General features: G+C 39.4%; 1 protein-coding gene across 2 annotated transcripts in view; it reads left to right on the top strand.

Annotated features, from left to right (window-relative positions):
* The window catches only part of UBP1 (upstream binding protein 1), a 68,117-nt gene that overhangs the window by 17,351 nt on the left and 34,123 nt on the right, over positions 1-16,643 (top strand). The window lies entirely within an intron of this gene.

Genomic DNA, 16,643 nt, shown 5'->3' with positions numbered 1-16,643 from the left:
TATTGTTATAAAAATAGTACATACTTCGTAGAAAAATTGGGGAATATGTCAGGGATAAAGCTGAAAATGGACTTCAGTTACATCCCCCTCAGGAGAACCAGTTAACATCCTAGGTGTGTTTCCTTGTCTGTATATCTATTTTATTTCAACAAAATGGGAATTAACATCTATTCACTTAAGAGTATATTCTGATTATTTTTCTGTCATTAAATAGACTCTTTAATTCCTCAAACTTTTGGAAGGAACTATAGATTTTAGACTACTTACTAGTGATTATTCCGAAATGTGGAAGAATAGCTTCTAACTTTTCGTTTAACATATTAATTTAGAATTTATGAGGTTTTACTTCAGGTAATTCTAATCTGTAGCCTATGGCAACACTCTAATTTTGGTGTTAATATTATTTTAGGATTTGTTTAGGTAGGCATTCAATTTGAGACTTAAGGTTCTTTCAAATATGAAACTTAAGAGTCTCTATGGTAATCTGTTTTAGCTATAAAAATATCAGAAGAAACAGTGTAGAGGCAAGGCTACAATATTCAGTGTAGCTTTATTTCTAATGACAAAAAAAGGAAATAACCAGAATTTCTCTTATTTAGGGAATAGTTGAATAAGTTATATGTATACCATGGGATGAATGAGCACGTGCACATACACCCGTCTATTTAAAGAACGTTGGATATGTCTGTCTGTTGGCCTGGGGGAATATCCATAACTTATCACTGTTATTGTTAAACTGGATAAAGACATCTCACATTGATAAAAATTGCAGTCCACCATCTATAGTGATAATGTATTAGACCTACATTCACAGAGTGCTGACTGTGTATGAAGCAGTGTACTAAATACTATACATATGTTGTCTCATTTCCCACAGTAACCTGAGGAGAAGTGTTATTGATCCATTACAGATTTTAAAAACAGAAGCTTAGAGCAGTTGATAGACTTGCTCAATGTCAGTTTGGTCAAGCTTAAATTTTAAAAAAATAGTTATTGAATATCTACAGTAGTGTGCACAAGTCTTTTTTTTTTTTTTTTTTTTTTTTTCCTACATCGCCCAGCATGCGGAATCTTAGTTCCCCAACCAGGAATCTAACCTGGGGCTCCTGCAGTGGAAGCATGGACCCCTAACCTCTGGACCACCAGGGAATTCCCCACAAGTCTTAAGTGTACAGCTCAATGAATTTTTACACAGATCATTCCCTTGAAAATACTGCCTATGTCCAGTATTTCCAGTACCCTGGCAGGCTCCCTTGTATCCCCCTCCCAGCTGACACCCCACATTCATGGTGATCAGTATAATAAGTGCAAGTGATTTTCTGGCATGTGACTATGCTCCCTGCAGTATTAATGGTGAGTATGTTTTTGGTTGTAGAATTGTGTTAATTTACCTCTTAATTTCTCCCAGCCTTTTAAGGAAAAAAAAGTGGAAAAGTGAACTGCATATGCAGGCTGCATTTTTGAAAACATATATTTGAATAATCATTAAAAATGCATTTGAGTAACCATAAAGAAATTCTACTTTTATACACTTTTTAAAAAGAAATTATAATACTTTAAACTTACATGAATATCAGACAGTTCTTTCACAGGTTTCTCTCCTAGCATTTATCTCCTAGCATTATATTTTGACAAAAGGTTCTGAACCCAAGATTTTTTGTGAATCCCCTAAATCATTTTCAAATTTTTAATGAATGTATATTTTTCTAAAGAGAGGATCCATAGCTTTTCCTAGATTCAGGCTAAGTTTGAACCTGATTGAGATGTTGCTTGAGTGTCTTTCACCCCACCTCTTTTAAACTGATAAGTTTACAAAGGTCCGGACTTATTAGCAAAGTGTCTTTTTTTTTTTAATTGAAGTATAGTTGATTTACAATATTGTGCCAGTCTCTGCTGTACAGCAAAGTGACTCAGTTATACACATATATACATTCTTTTTATCATACTCTTTTCCATTATAATTTATCCCAAGAGATTGGATATAGTTCTCTGTGCTATACAGTAGGACTTTCTTGTTTATCCATTCTAAATGTCATCGTTTGCATCTACCAACCCCAGACTCCAAGTCCATCCCTCTCCCTCCCCCTCTCCCCCCTTGGCAACCACAAATCTGATCTCTGTGAGTCTGTTTCTGTTTTGTAGATAAGTTCATTTGTGCCATATTTTAGATTCCACATATAAGTGATATCATATTTGTCTTTCTCTTTCTGACGTACTTCACTTAGTATGATAATCTCTAGTTGCATCCATGTAGCTGCCAATGGCATTATTTTGTTCTTTTTTATGACTGAGTAGTATTCCATTTTATATATTTACCACATCTTCTTTATCCATTCATCTGTTGGTGGACATTTAGGTTGTTTCCATGTCTTGGCTATTATGAATAGTGCTGCTATGAACATAGGGGTGCCTTATCTTTTTGAATTATCATTTTGTCTGGATATATGCCCAGGAGTGGGATTGCTGGATCATATGGTAATTCTATTTTTAGTTTTCTGATGAACCTCCATACTGTTTTCCATAGTGGCTGCACCAGCTTACATTCCCACCAAAAGTGTAGGAGGGTTTCCTTTTCTTCACACCCTCTCCAACATTTGTTGTTTGTAGACTTTTTAATGATGGCCATTCTGACCTGTGTGAGGTGACACCTGATGGTAGTTTTGATTTGCATTTCTCTAATAATTAGTGACATTGAGCATCTTTTCATGTGCCTACTGGTCATCTGTATGTCTTCTTTGGAGAAATGTCTGTTAAGGTCTTATGCCCATTTTTCGATTGGGTTGTTTGTTTTTTTGCTGTAGAGTTGTATGAGCTGTTTGTGTATTTTGGAGATTCAGCCCTTGTGGCATCACATCATTTGCAGATATTTTCTCCTGTTCCATAGATTGTGGTTTTGTTTTTCGTTTTTGTTTTTTTTAAATAGTTTCCTTTGCTATGCAGAGTCTTGTAAGCTTGATTAGATCCCATTTTTTTATTTTTGTTTTTATTTCTATTGCTTTGGGAGACTGACCTAAGAAAACATTGGTACAATTTATGTCAGAGAATGTTTTGCGTATACTGTCTTCTAGGAGTTTTATGGTGTCATATGTTTAAGTCTTTAAACCATTTTGAGTTTATTTTTGTGCATGGTGTGAGGGTGTTTTCTAACTTCATTGATTTACATGCAGCTGTCCAACTTGCCCAGCACCACTTGCTGAAGAGACTGTCTTTTTCCCATTTTATATTCTTGCCTCCTTTGTCGAAGATTAATTGGCCATAGGTGTGTGGATTTATTTCTGGGCTCTCTATTTTATTCCATTGATCCATATGTCTGTATTTGTACCAATTCCATATTGTTTTGATTACTGTAGCTTTGTAGTATTGTCTGAAGTCTGGGAGAGTTACGCCTCCTGCTTTTTTTTTTTTTTCCTCAGGATTGCTTTGGCAATTCTGGGTCTTTTATAGTTCCATACAAATTTTTGGATTATTTGTTCTAGCTCTGTGAAAAATGTCATGGGTAATTTGATAGGGATTACATTCAATCTATAGATTGCTTTGGGTAGTATGGTCATTTTAACAATATTAATTCTTCCAATCCAAGAACATGGGATATAATTTCCTTTATTACTGTTTTATAGTTCTCATTGTATAAGTCTTTCACCTCCTTGGTCAAATTTATTCCTAGGTTGTTTTTTTTTTGGGTGCAATTTTAAAAGGTACTGTTTTTTTACTTTCCTTTCTGGTATTTCATTGTTAGTGTAAAGAAACGTAACTGATTTCTGAATGTTACTCTTGTATCCAGCTACTTTGCTGTATTCATTTATTAGATCTGGTAGTTTTTGTGTGGAGTCCTTAGGGTTCTCTGCATAGTATCATGTCATCTGCATATAGTGACAGTTTTACCTCTTCCCTTCCAATTTGGATACCTTTTATTTCGTTTTCTTGTCTGAATCCTATGGCTAGGACTTCCAATACTATGCTGAATAGAAGTGGTGAGAGTGGGTATCCTTGTGCCGTCTTTTGATTGGAGCATTCAGTCCATTGACATATGTCTTTATTGCCATTTTAAACCTGGTTTTCCAGTTGATTCTTTTGTTTCTTCTTTGTTCCTTTCTTTTTGTTTTTGTTTTTCTTTTTGTGGTTTGATGATTTCCTTTTATTTTATGCTTGTGTTTTCTTCTTTTTGGTTTCTGTGAATCTTTTGTATGGTTTTGATTTGTGGTTACCCTGTTTTTCAAGTATGTTAACCCCTTCCTATATCTGCTTGCTTTAGGCTGTTAGTCATATAGGCTCAAACGCATTCCATTAAAAAAAAAAAGGAATCTGTATTTTCTTACTCTCCTGTCCCACATTTTATGATTTTGATGTAGTAATCTTTATGTTTATCCTCCTGCTGTTCTATGAGTTTATCATCACTTTCACAAATAGGTTTTTCTTTTTGATCCTGGCTAATTTAAGTGATTTAGTTTCCAGTTGTGATTTCCTCTTTCTTATATCTTCTGGTTTCTTTTCTATTTAGAGAAGGCCTTTCAATATTTCTTTTAGGATAGGTTTAGCATTGCTGTATTCTTTTAGCTTTTGCTTATCTGAGACATTCTGATATCTCTTTCTATTCTAAATGATAATATTGCTGGGTAGAGTATTCGAGGTTGCAGATTTTTCCCTTTCAAGACTTTGTATATATTTTACCACTCCCTCTGGCCTACAGTGTTTCTGTAGAGAAATCAGCTGATAACTTTATGGGGGTTCCCTTGTAATTAAGTTTTTCTCTTGCTGCCTTTAGAATCCTCTTTTTATCTTTAACTTTGCCATTTTTATTATAATATGTTTTGATGTAGGTCTGTTGGAGTTCATCTTGTTTGGGACCCTCCATGCTTCCTATATCTGTATATCTGTTTCCTTCTTTAGGTTTGGGAAGTTTTCAGCCATCATTTCTTCAAATACATTTTCAATCCCCTTTTCTTTTTCTTCTCTTTCTGGAATCCCTATTATGCATAGGTTGGCACACTTTATATTATCCCATAGGTCTCTTATATTGCTTTCCTTTTTTTTCATTTGGCTGACTGCTGTTTTGCTTGGGTAATTTCCATTATTCTATCTTCCAGATCGCTTATTCTTTCTCCTGCGTTATTCATTCTGCTATTCATTGCCTTTAGCTCAGCTTTTGTCTTAGCAAATGAATTTTCTAATTTTTCTTGGTTCCTCCTTATAGTTTGTAGTTGCTTTTTACAGTAATGTGCATTTCTGTTAGTATCCTTTCTTGATTCCTTCAGTATTTTCATCATCTCCTTTTTGAACTTGGTGTCTGTTAGACTGAAGAGGTCTGTTTCATTGTTTGTTCTTTCAGGGGAATTCTCTTGGTCTTTTAACTGGGAGTGGTTCCTCTGCTTCTTCATTTTACTTGTGTTTCTCTTAACTCTGAGTTCAGGAGAAACGATTATCTACTCTAGTCTTGGAGGACTATTTATATGTGGGAGCATCCCTGTGTAGCTTGTGTGGGCTTAATTTTTTTTTTGGCACGAGGGCTGTTTTTGGTTTGGTTGCTTGCCATCTCTTTCCCCTATGTGTGCTGGCCGTTATCCCCTTGATAGGGGGTGTGCAGATGTGCAACCTGCACACACTCCCCAGAAGGCGGGGCTAGCGGTTGGCTCCCAGTTGCGGGACCCTCAGCAGCAGTGGCAGGTCACGCACGCTCCTGGGTAGGCATGGACAGCGTTTGGTGCTCAGTTGCAGGATGCTCTGCGGCGGCAGTGATCCGTGTCCGCCTCTGGATTCTGAGATGGCAGTGGCATCTTGCATCTGCCCCCGGAGCTCGTGTAGGTGGTGCCCTGCTGCCTGAGAGTGGGCACGGAGAAAGAAGCTTCTGTGGCGGCCCACCCCTCTCCTTGCATGCCCCCCACAGTGGTGCCTTGCCTCTCTGGCAGGCCTAGGCTTCTTCCTGGACTCCCTCGGTTGTAGCTCACCACACCCTAGCCCCCTCAGGCCGTCTCCACACAGTCAACCCCAGTCCTCTCCTCCGGGTCTGACCTCCAAAGCCTGAGCCTCAGCACCCAGCCCCTGCCCGACCCAGCGGACAAGCGTCTCAGGCTGGGGAGTGCTGCTCTGCGGCACCAGCTATCTATGCAGGTCTCTCTCCACTTTGCCCTGCACAGACCGGTTGCTGTGCTCCCCTCCAAGGCTCCGAACCTCCCCCTCTGTCCCAGCTGATCTCCCAGGCAGTGAGGGGACTTCCCAGGTTGCAGGAACCTTTCTTCTTTCACAGCTCCCTCCCAGGGGCATAGGTCCTGTCCCGATTCATTTCTCTCTCTTTCTGTTTCTTTTCTTTTCTTTTTTTTTTTTTTGGCCCTACCCAGTTATGTGGAGATTTTCTTGCCCTTTTGGAAGTCTGAGTTTTTCTGCCAGCGTCCAGTAGATGTTCTGTGAGAAGCAGTCCGCATGTAGATGTTTTTTTTTTTAACATCTTTATTAGAGTATAATTGCTTTACAATGGTGTGTCAGTTTCTGCTTTGTAACAAAGTGAATCAGTTATACATATACATATGTCCCCATATCTCTTCCCTCTTGCATCTCCCTCCCTCCCACCCTCCCTATCCCACCCCTCTAGGTGGTCACAAAGCACCGAGCTGATCTCCCTGTGCTATGCGGCTGCTTCCCACTAGCTAGCTATTTTACGTTTGGTAGTGTATGTATGTCCATGCCACTCCCTCACTTTGTCCCAGCTTACCCTTCCCCCTCCCCATGTCCTCAAGTCCATTCTCTAGTAGGTCTGCATCTTTATTCCCGTCTTGCCCCTAGGTTCTTCTGACCATTTTCTTTTCTTTTTTTTTTTAGATTCCATATAAATGTGTTAGCATACGGTATTTGTCTTTCTCTTTCTGACTTACTTCATTCTGTAGGACAGTCTCTAGGTTGTAGATGTATCTTTGATGTATTTGTGGGAGAAGGTGAGCTCCACATCCTACTCCTCTGCCATCTTGATCCGATCCCCCAGCAGAGTATCTTAAGTTGATCAGACTCACTTTTCAAAAGGAAACATTCTAAGTAGTGCATGTACAGTTTTGATTTTTTTTACAGAAGCCTTTCCTGAAATATATAGTGTAAAGAGAATCAGGCATAGATATGGAAAATAAAAATGATTGATTTTTATCTAGGAATTCCAGTAAAATTCCATGGATATTTTTTAGCTGGGTGACATTGCCCTGGGAAGTTTCTGCAAAGTATGTAAAATGTGTCTAAGTGACCCATTTTAGTATAGTATCATCTGTGTGTCAGCTTTGATAGTGTGACTGTTAAGTATTGACATAATTTACTCTTTAGTCTTCCTGTTCTTAGGAGTTAGATTTTTATTCAGATTTACTCATGAGTTAATTTTCTTATCTTCAAATGAACTCTTCAGCTCCACCAAGGGAAAATGACTCATCATGGCAGTGTTGCCTTGTTTATCAAAAAAGGATACAAAAGCTTTATAAAGAAGGGATTAGATAGGGCACTTGAAGTTGTTCTTCATCAGCACAAGTTTTAATTCCTTTTAAGCTTCCCCACTCATTATAATAAGTGAGAGGGAAATTAAGCAGTCACTTTTTTCTCTGTTACTTGGAAATAATAGTGACAGTGAAAGCACAGTTATCCCCAATTTATATTAAAGCTTTAGAGGGAGTAATTTTTTCCTACAGTTATCTTTTTAGATTGACCATGCTTTTTATAGCGACTTAAACCCAGAGATTTCTAATTCCAAATCTCATTTTCTTAACCACTGAGTCTCTTTACTAGAATAGTTCCAGTGTTTTCTAAATTTTCAGTTAATGGTCACCATTTAAAATTTAACAGTGTAACTAAATGATTTATATACATGGTTCAAAGTTCAGAAGGTATAAAGAGTATACAATAAAACTCTTCTTCCCAGTTATCTAGTTCTGCTCGCTGGCCCCAAGTAGCCATTGAATTAGAACCCTTTTTAGACACCTAAGAAGATTGTAATCCTGTTAAATGATACCCTTTGTATAACAAAAATACTGTATCATTAATATTTTATTTATTCCAATAAACTTATTCTGTGATGACTGAATTATATGCTTAAGCATAGTTGTGGTGAATATAATGATCTTGTCACTACAGGATGAAATTTAAGAGAGAACTTCCATCCCTAAAGTAATGCCTGGTAGAAGAATGAGATAGAACTGCCCAGGATATATGCACCTCTGCTGCATATGGAATGTCTTTACACACATTATTCACATACCTTTTTGTTCCTTTTAAATGTGTCAACTCGTTACAGTGACTGGTGATTTAAATGTTTTTCTGCATGTAGTGGGGTGAGAGGTAGAGGGCAGCAGTGAGCGGTTGTCATCAGCTGTCTCTGGGGCCAGGCTGCCTGTGTTTAGATCCCATTACACCACTTGCTTGTCCAGGCAGGTTCCTTAATAAAATAACCCCCACCTAAGGTAGCTGAGAATTAAATTGAGTTAATATGTGTAATGCACTTATAAGGTGGCCAGCACATAGGAAGCACACTAGCCTTTGCTCCTGTTACTATTATTTATAACTAGATAGCTTTAATGGTTTCTGATTGTACTGAAAAACCAAGTGATTAGACCTTGGCTGACGTATTAGTTTTCTATGGCAGATACATGAGCAATTTTTACAAATGGTTAGAATGCAACCCTGGGACTAGATACCTGTGTAATGACTCAGGATTTTTGCCAGGTTTGTTGGCAAGTATGATTACAATCTTTTTTTTTTTTTTTTTTTAATTTATTTCGGCTACATTGGGTCTTTGTTGCTGTGCACGGGCTTTCTCTAGTTGCTGCGAGCGGAGCAGGGCGGGGCTACTCTTCGTTGTGGTGCAGTGGCTTCTCCTGTTGCAGAGCATGGCTTCTAGGAGCGTGGGCTCCAGTAGTTGTGGCTTGCGGGATCTAGAGCTCAGGTTCAGTAGTTGTGGTGCACGGGCTTAGTTGCTCCGAGGTATGTGGGATCTTCCCGGACCGGGGCTCGAACCTATGTCCCCTTCATTGGCAGGTGTATTCTTAACCACTGTGCCACCAGGGAAGTCCCTACAATCTTTTAAATAAGCCTGTAGCAGAGTTTGTTTGTTTGTTGTTTGTTTTAATATTTATTTATTTGGCTGCATCGGGTCTTAGTTGTGGCATACGGGATCTTTCGTTGCAGCATGCGGGCTCTCTAGTTGTGGCACGCGGGCTCTAGAGCAGGCAGGCTTAGTTGCCCTGTGGCATGTGGAATCTTAGTTCCCCGACCAGGGATCAAACCCACGTCCCCTGCATTGGAAGGCGGATTCTTAACAATATTGACCACCAGGAAAGTCCCCCTGTAGCAGAGTTTTGAACTGTAGAAATAACATGTTTGCACTGCTTAGCAACTGTGGCAGGTAGAATAATGGTGCCTCGAAGATGTCCGTATCCTAATCCCCAAAACCTGTGAATATTTTAACCTTATACCAAAAGGCACTTTGCAGGTATGATTTAATTAAGGCTGTTGAGATGGAGAAATTATTCTGGATTATTCAGGTGGCCCAGTGAAATCACAAGGGTCCTTAAAAGTGAAAGAAGGAGGCAGGAGAGTCAGGAGTCAGAGGGAGATTTGAAGATGGAGGAAGGAAGACTGCCACAAACTAATGGATGTAGGCTACTTCAAGAAGTAGATAAAGTCAAGGAAGTAGATTTTCCCCTACAGCCTCCAGAAGGAATGCAGCCTGCTGACAGCTTCATTTTAGCCCACTAGACCCATTCTGGACTTCTGAACTCTAGAACTGTGTGAAAATAAATTTGCATAGTTTTAAGCCACTGAGTTTGTGGAAATTTGTTACAGCAGCAATAGGAAACTAACCCATCAACCAAGGCAAATGTGTACTATGTAGATGATCTCCAGAGTGGTGCATAATGAGCTACTGTTGTGTATCAGAGCTGTTTCCATAGTGTGGCTGTCATTTACTCTTAAGATTTTAGACAGAAACACTCTGCATACTATAGTACTTACTGCCTCCTAGTTTATCTCTGAAGGCCCAGTCAAAGCTGGGTCTTGAAATGGGCATCTAATGAACCCTGAGCCCTTGCACGCATGAGTGTGTGTGTGTGTGTGTGTGTGTAAATGTGCACATATATGTATATTCAAATATATGGACTGTACACATGTAATGAACATATATGAGGATAAGTGGATTTGTGGAGCATGTGTGTGTATTGGAGTGAGAGCTATCCTAGACTGTTACAGGATTTACAATCCTGTCAAATAATAAATGACTATTTAATGAATTTTGGTTACTTATAAAGGAATCATAATGTAATTTACAGCTTTAGAATGACTTAGTTCTTAATTTTGACATAGACAAGTTATTCCCAGGAGAAGGTCCCGAATGCTTTGTGCTAGAAACAAACACTGACTGACTGGATAGTTGTAGCTTTGCACAGAGCAGTGGTCTCCAACGATAGCATGCATTGGGATCACGTAGAAGGCTTGTCAAACATGATTATCATGATAGAGTTTCTGAGTCAGTGGGTCTGGAGCGGGGCTGGAGAATTTGTATTTCTGATGAGTTTCCAAGTGATGCCGATGCTGCTGGTCTGGGGACCATGCTTCAACTTTTTATTACCTTGAATATTCAGGCAAATATGTGAGCGTCCCCTCACCACCACTTCTTATAGACAGATTTCCTCAGAAGAGCGTTGACACATAGGTGGGGCTGTAGCCGTTCTCAAGCCATAGCTTGGTCACTCCTAGTAGCCTCCCCTTCAAGCTCATTGCTCACCTTCTGCCTCCGGAGCAGCTGTTGCTAAAGAATATTTGCCATTGTGTAATACCATTGTGTAACATAAAGAAAAATAATTCTGTGTAGTCTTAACTTCATCAGTCAGGTAGAAATGGGAACAAGTACTGATGCTTTTTAGAGTGTCGGTTTTTGTACTGTTTTGAATGATAGAAGTACAGAGTTTAAAAGCTGTATTTGTGTTTTTCTGGTTATGCCTGGGCAGCTGTCCTTCTCAGCTCTTAGGTAATGAGAAAACTTAAACCTCTAACTTTAAAAAAAAGTATTATTAAGTATTTATTTATTTATTTATGTGGCTGCGTCGGGTCTTAGTTGCGGCATGCGGGATCTTTCATTGTGGCGTGTGGACTCTCTAGTTGTGGTGCGCAGACTGTGGAGCGCACGGGCTTAGTTGCCCCACAGCATGTGCGGGTCTTAGTTCCCCGACCAGGGATCGAACCCACGTCGCCTGCATTAGAAGGCAGATTCTTAACCACTGGACCGCCAGGGAAGTCCCTAAACCTCTAACTTTGTGAAGTAAAAAAACTGTAGTCCCAATATGGAGCCACAGAAAGGGGAGTAAGCAGTTGCCTATCCCTTTGGGCAGGGATCTGGCTGGAATAGGCTGCCCCTTGTCCAGTAGCCCCAGCTGAATCCATGATGCTTCCCCACCATGATATGAGTGACACGACTTCTTGTTTTTTGGGTTTTTTTTAATAGGAATATCTTACTATTCATTTTTATTTATTTAATTTTTTATTATATTTTGGCTGTGTCGGGTCTTCGTTGCTGCGCACAGGCTTTTTCTAGTTGCGGCGAGCGAGGGCTACTCTTTATTGCGGTGCATGGACTTCTCATTGCAGTGGCTTTTCTTGTTGTGGACCACGGGCTCTAGGTGCACAGGCTTCAGTAGTTGCAGCACGTGGGCTCAGTAGTTGCGGCACACAGGCCTTAGAGCATGCAGGCTTCATTAGTTGCAGCACACAGGCTCTAGGGCACGTGGGCTCAGTAGTTGTGGCGCATGGGCTTAGCTGCTCTGTGGCATGTGGGATCTTCCTGGACCAGGGATCGAACCCGTGTCCCTTGCATTGCCAGGTGAATTCTTAACCTCTGTGCCACCAGGGAAGTCCCATGAGTGAGACTTCTGATCTTAAACCGTTGATTTATTCCAGATCAGCTTATTGCTGCTATTAGATCAGAAATACCTGTTCATATGGAGGCCAAATTCTACTTGGAGCACCCTGTTAATTAACCAATATTAGCTACCTTGCAAACAAGTTTTAGGTCCTAGGAAATAAAGTAGCATGTCTACTAGATTAAAAATACTGTTAAATGATTGACGCTTCAAAAAAGAAAATATATTTTTTGGTAAGTTCATTTTACACTGTGGTAGATTTCCTTGAGGTTAGCTTTGGTTCTTGTTATAGATTAAAGTTCTGTATTAGGACCTTAGAAATAAATGCTTTGAACTTAACCAAGGTGGATCTGTCACACCTTGGGCTCCGTTTTGCTCTGGAGTCCATCTTACACTCTATATTCAAAGGTAGGTGGGGACATGAACTCATAGCACTTATATTTTTCAATTCTGTCAGTGCTTTTGCTTTTCTAAGCCAAGAAAGGAGTAAACAAATCCAAACGTGACAGGTAAATTCAGAAGATAAAGCTAAAAATAGGACTAGTAGCTTTTAGAGTACTGCAGTTTGTGTTAAGTTTATACTTCGTTGGTAGTGGGACCTTTTTAATATTTCATTTGGAACCTAGGCTAACATTTCAGGAAGTTGTTTTATTAGGAGAATGATGGAGGGGGATCAAATAGAAGGAGAAATTGAACCAATATAAGTCTGGTAGTATATCAGTGGATATTGCCATTGAGTAAAACTTGGTGGGGAAGGATTTCTAGATAGTGAGAGACGTGGGATAAAACTGAAGAAGGAAGAAAGCTAGGACATACATAGTTTCCAACAGGGAAATCATTTGAAGCATAATAAGTGTTACAGAGCCTTTTTTAAAAACCTGCTTTTGACTTCAGAAGAATAAAAATCTATAGTGCTTTAATACAGGAGCAGCCAAGCCTGAGATCTGTTCATGGAAACAGATTGAACTTTATATGAGCACAGAAATATCCTAAGGTTGAGGAGGAAAAATAATACAAAAGAAGATAAGGCACATTGAGATTTCTTCCTTTGATCTTTTTCAATCCTTAGAATTTTGAGTTTTTGAGGACCACAAGGGAATCCTGGCGAGAGAAGTTCTCCCTCCCTCCTTGTGCATTTGGTCCACCTCCCATCTCACAGGCTGCTTTTCTTTGGGTTATTCTCAGATTTATAAATCAACTTGATAAAATGTATGCAGTCGCACTCCTTGATTTTCTCTCAGATCTGCTTCTTGTGATCTTCCCCGTGTCAGGAAGTTCCTTAGCCAGAAATCTGGAGTAACCCTCAGCTGCTCTTTCTCTCACACTTTAATTAATATACCAGAAAACGCATAGGCTCTACCTTCAGAATCTCTCCAGAGTGACAACTGCTTCTTAAACCATCTCCACCTCTACTGTCCATAGATGAGAGTGACTTTCCCTTTAGCCACGACATCTCAAACTGAGAGATTCGTGCTAATCTGATAGGTGAAAAGCCATTTCAGTGTGGCTTTAACTTGCATGTCTCTGATGGAGTTCAAATGTCTGAAGGTCTTTTTTTTTTTTTCTTGGCCATGTGTCTCTTGCGGGATCTTATTAGCTCCCTGACCAGGGATATAACCCGGCATCCTGGCAGTGGAAGCACGGCATCCTAACTGCTGGACCACCAGGGAATTCCCAGAGGTCGAATGTCTTTTTCTTTCTTTTTTTTTTTTTAAATAAATAAATTTATTTATTTATTTATTTTTGGCTGCATTGGGTCTTCGTTGCTGCGCGCGGGCCTTCTCTAGTTGTGGCGAGTTGTGGTTGTTACGGAGCTCGGGTTCTAGGTGTGCGGGCTCAGTAGTTGTGGCGCACGGGGTTAGTTGCTCCGCGGCATGTGGGGTCTTCCCAGACCAGGGCTCAAACCCGTGTCCCCTGCCTTGGCAGGCGGATTCTTAACCACTGTGCCACCAGGGAAGCCCTCGAATGTCTTTTAATATGTTTAAGAACTGTTGGCTTTCCTTCTTTTGTGTGAAGTACATGGTCATGTCATTTGCTCATTTTCTGCTAGGGTTGTTGGGCATTTGTTAGCAATTTTGTAAGAGTTCTTTTCCTTTGGTACTAGGGAGATAAGCCCTCTGTGACTAATGTGAGGTGCAAATATTCCCCCTCTTGCTAATCAGAATCCCTGAGTCAAAAGATGCAGTATTTAACTTGTTAACAGGTGCAGGCAGACTACCTTTCAGAAAGTTTATCAGTTTACATTTCCCCACATTTTATGTGCTTATTTCTCCCCCATCTTTACCCACTTGATTTTTTAAATTAATTAAACATTTTTTGTTGATCTGATAATCAGCACAAACATTTTGTTAATTTTTGTGTCCTAAATTCTTGAGGTTGAGTGTAATTTCAGATATGTACTGGTGTATTTATCAATAATATCTATTCATTTGCTTTTTAAAAATCTTTTATTTTTTAACTTTTTAAATTGAAGTATAGTTGATTTACAATGTTGTGTTAAATACTGCTGTACAGTAAAGTGATACAGTTATACACACACACACACACACACACACACACACACACACACACTCTTTTTCATATTCTTTTCCGTCACGGTTTATCACAGGATATTGAACATAGTTCCTGGTGCTATATAGTAGAACCTTGTTGTTTATCCATTCTATATATACTAGTTTATATCTGCTAATCCCCAGCTCCCAATCCCTCCCCCTCCCACTCCCGTCCCCCTTGGCAACCACTAGTCTGTTCTCTATGTCCGTGATTCTGTTTCTGTTTCATAGATAGGTTCATTTGTGTCACTTTTTAAAGTCTTTTTTGGGGCTTCCCTGGTGGTCCAGTGGCTAAGACTCCATGCTCCCAATGCAAGGGGCCTGGGTTCTATCCTTGGTCAGGGAACTAGATCCCACATGCTACAGCTAAGAGTTTGCATGCCCCAAGTAAAAGATCCCACATACCACTACTAAGACCTGGCACAGGTCTTATTTAAAAAAAAAAAAAAAAAAAGTCTTTATTAAATTTATTACAATATTGCTTCTGTTTTATGTTTTGGTTTTTTGGCCTCAAGGCATGTGGGATCCTAGCTCCCCGACCAGGGGTTGAACCCACACCCCCTGCATTGAAACTGGACCACCAGGGAAGTCCCCTGTGTCATATTTTAGATTCCACATGTAAGTGATATCATATGGTATTTGTTTTTCTCTTTCTGACTTACTTCACTTAGTATGATAATCTCTAGTTGCATCCGTGTTGCTGCAAGTGGCATTATTTTGTTCTTTTTTATGGCTGAGTAGTATTGTATTTTATCTGTTTAACACATCTTCTTTATCAGTTCGTTTGTTAGTGGACATTTAGGTTGCTTCCACGTCTTGGCTATTATGAATAGTGCTGCTATGAACATAGGGGTGCCTTTATCTTTTTGAATTATAGGTTTGTCTGGATATATGCCCTGGAGTGGGATTGCTGGATCATATGGTAATTCTATTTTTAATTTTCTGATGAATCTCCATACTGTTTACCATAGTGGCTGTACCAGCTTACATTCCCACCAACAGTGTAGGAGGGTTCCCTTTTCTCCACACCCTCTGCAGCATTTGTTATTTGCAGACTTTCTAATGATGGCCATTCTGACTTGTGTGAGGTGGTACCTTATTGAAGTTTTGATTTGTATTTCTCTAATAATTAGCTATGTTGAGCATCTTTTCATGTTCCTACTGGCCATCTGTATTTCTTCTTTGGAGAAATGTCTCTATAGGTCTGCTGATTTTTCGATTGGGTTGTTTGTAAATTTGGTGTTCAGTTTTATGAGCTATTTGTACATTTTGGAAATTAAGACCCTGTCTGTTGCATTGTTGGCAGATATTTTCTCCCATTTCTGTAGGTGGTCTTTTCGTTTTGTTTATGGTATCCTTTGCTGTGCAAAACGTTGTAAGTTTGATTCGGTCTCATTTATTTTTGTTTTTATCTCTGTTGCCTTGGAAGACTGACCTAAGAAATATTGGTACGATTTATGTCAGAGAATGTTTTGCCTACGTTCTCTTTTAGGAGTTTTATAGTGTAATGTCTTTTAAGTCTTTAAGCCATTTGAGTTTATTTTTGCGTATGGTGAGAGGGTGTGTTCTAACTTCATTGATTTACATGTGGCTGTCCAATTTCCCAACACCACTTGCTGAAGAGCCTGTCTTTTTTCCATTTTATATTCTTGCCTCCTTTGTCGAAGGTTAATTGACCGTAGGTGTGTGGGCTTATTTCTGGGCTCGCTGTTCTGTTCTATTGGTCTGTATGTCTGCTTTTGTGGCAGTACAACACTGTTTGATTACTGTAGCTGTGTAGTAGTGTCTGAAGTCTGGGATGGTTATGCCTCCTGTTTGCTCTTTTTCATCAGGATTGCTTTGGCAGTTCTGGATGTTTTATGGTTCCATATCAATTTAGGATTACTTGTTCTAGTTCTGTGAAAAATGTCATGGGTAATTTGATGGGGATTGCATTAAGTCTGTAGATTGCTTTGGGTAATATGGCCATTTTAACAATATTCAAATCCAAGAGCATGAGATATCTTTCCATTTCTTTGAATCATTTTCAGTTTCCTTTATTAATGGTTTATAGTTCTCAGCATATAAGTCTTTCACCTCTTTGGTCAGGTTTATTCATAGGTATTTTATTTTGGGGGTTGCAATTTTAAAAGGTTTTGTTTTTTTACGTTCTCTTTCTGATTTCATGGTTGGTGTAAAGAAATGCAACTGATTTCTGAATGATAATCTTGTATCCTGATAC

Source organism: Balaenoptera ricei, chromosome 11, assembly GCF_028023285.1.
Source record: "Balaenoptera ricei isolate mBalRic1 chromosome 11, mBalRic1.hap2, whole genome shotgun sequence".
Classification (NCBI taxonomy): domain Eukaryota; kingdom Metazoa; phylum Chordata; class Mammalia; order Artiodactyla; family Balaenopteridae; genus Balaenoptera; species Balaenoptera ricei.
The sequence above is the reverse complement of the archived record's forward strand: the minus strand, read 5'-3'. Positions and strand labels throughout refer to the sequence as shown.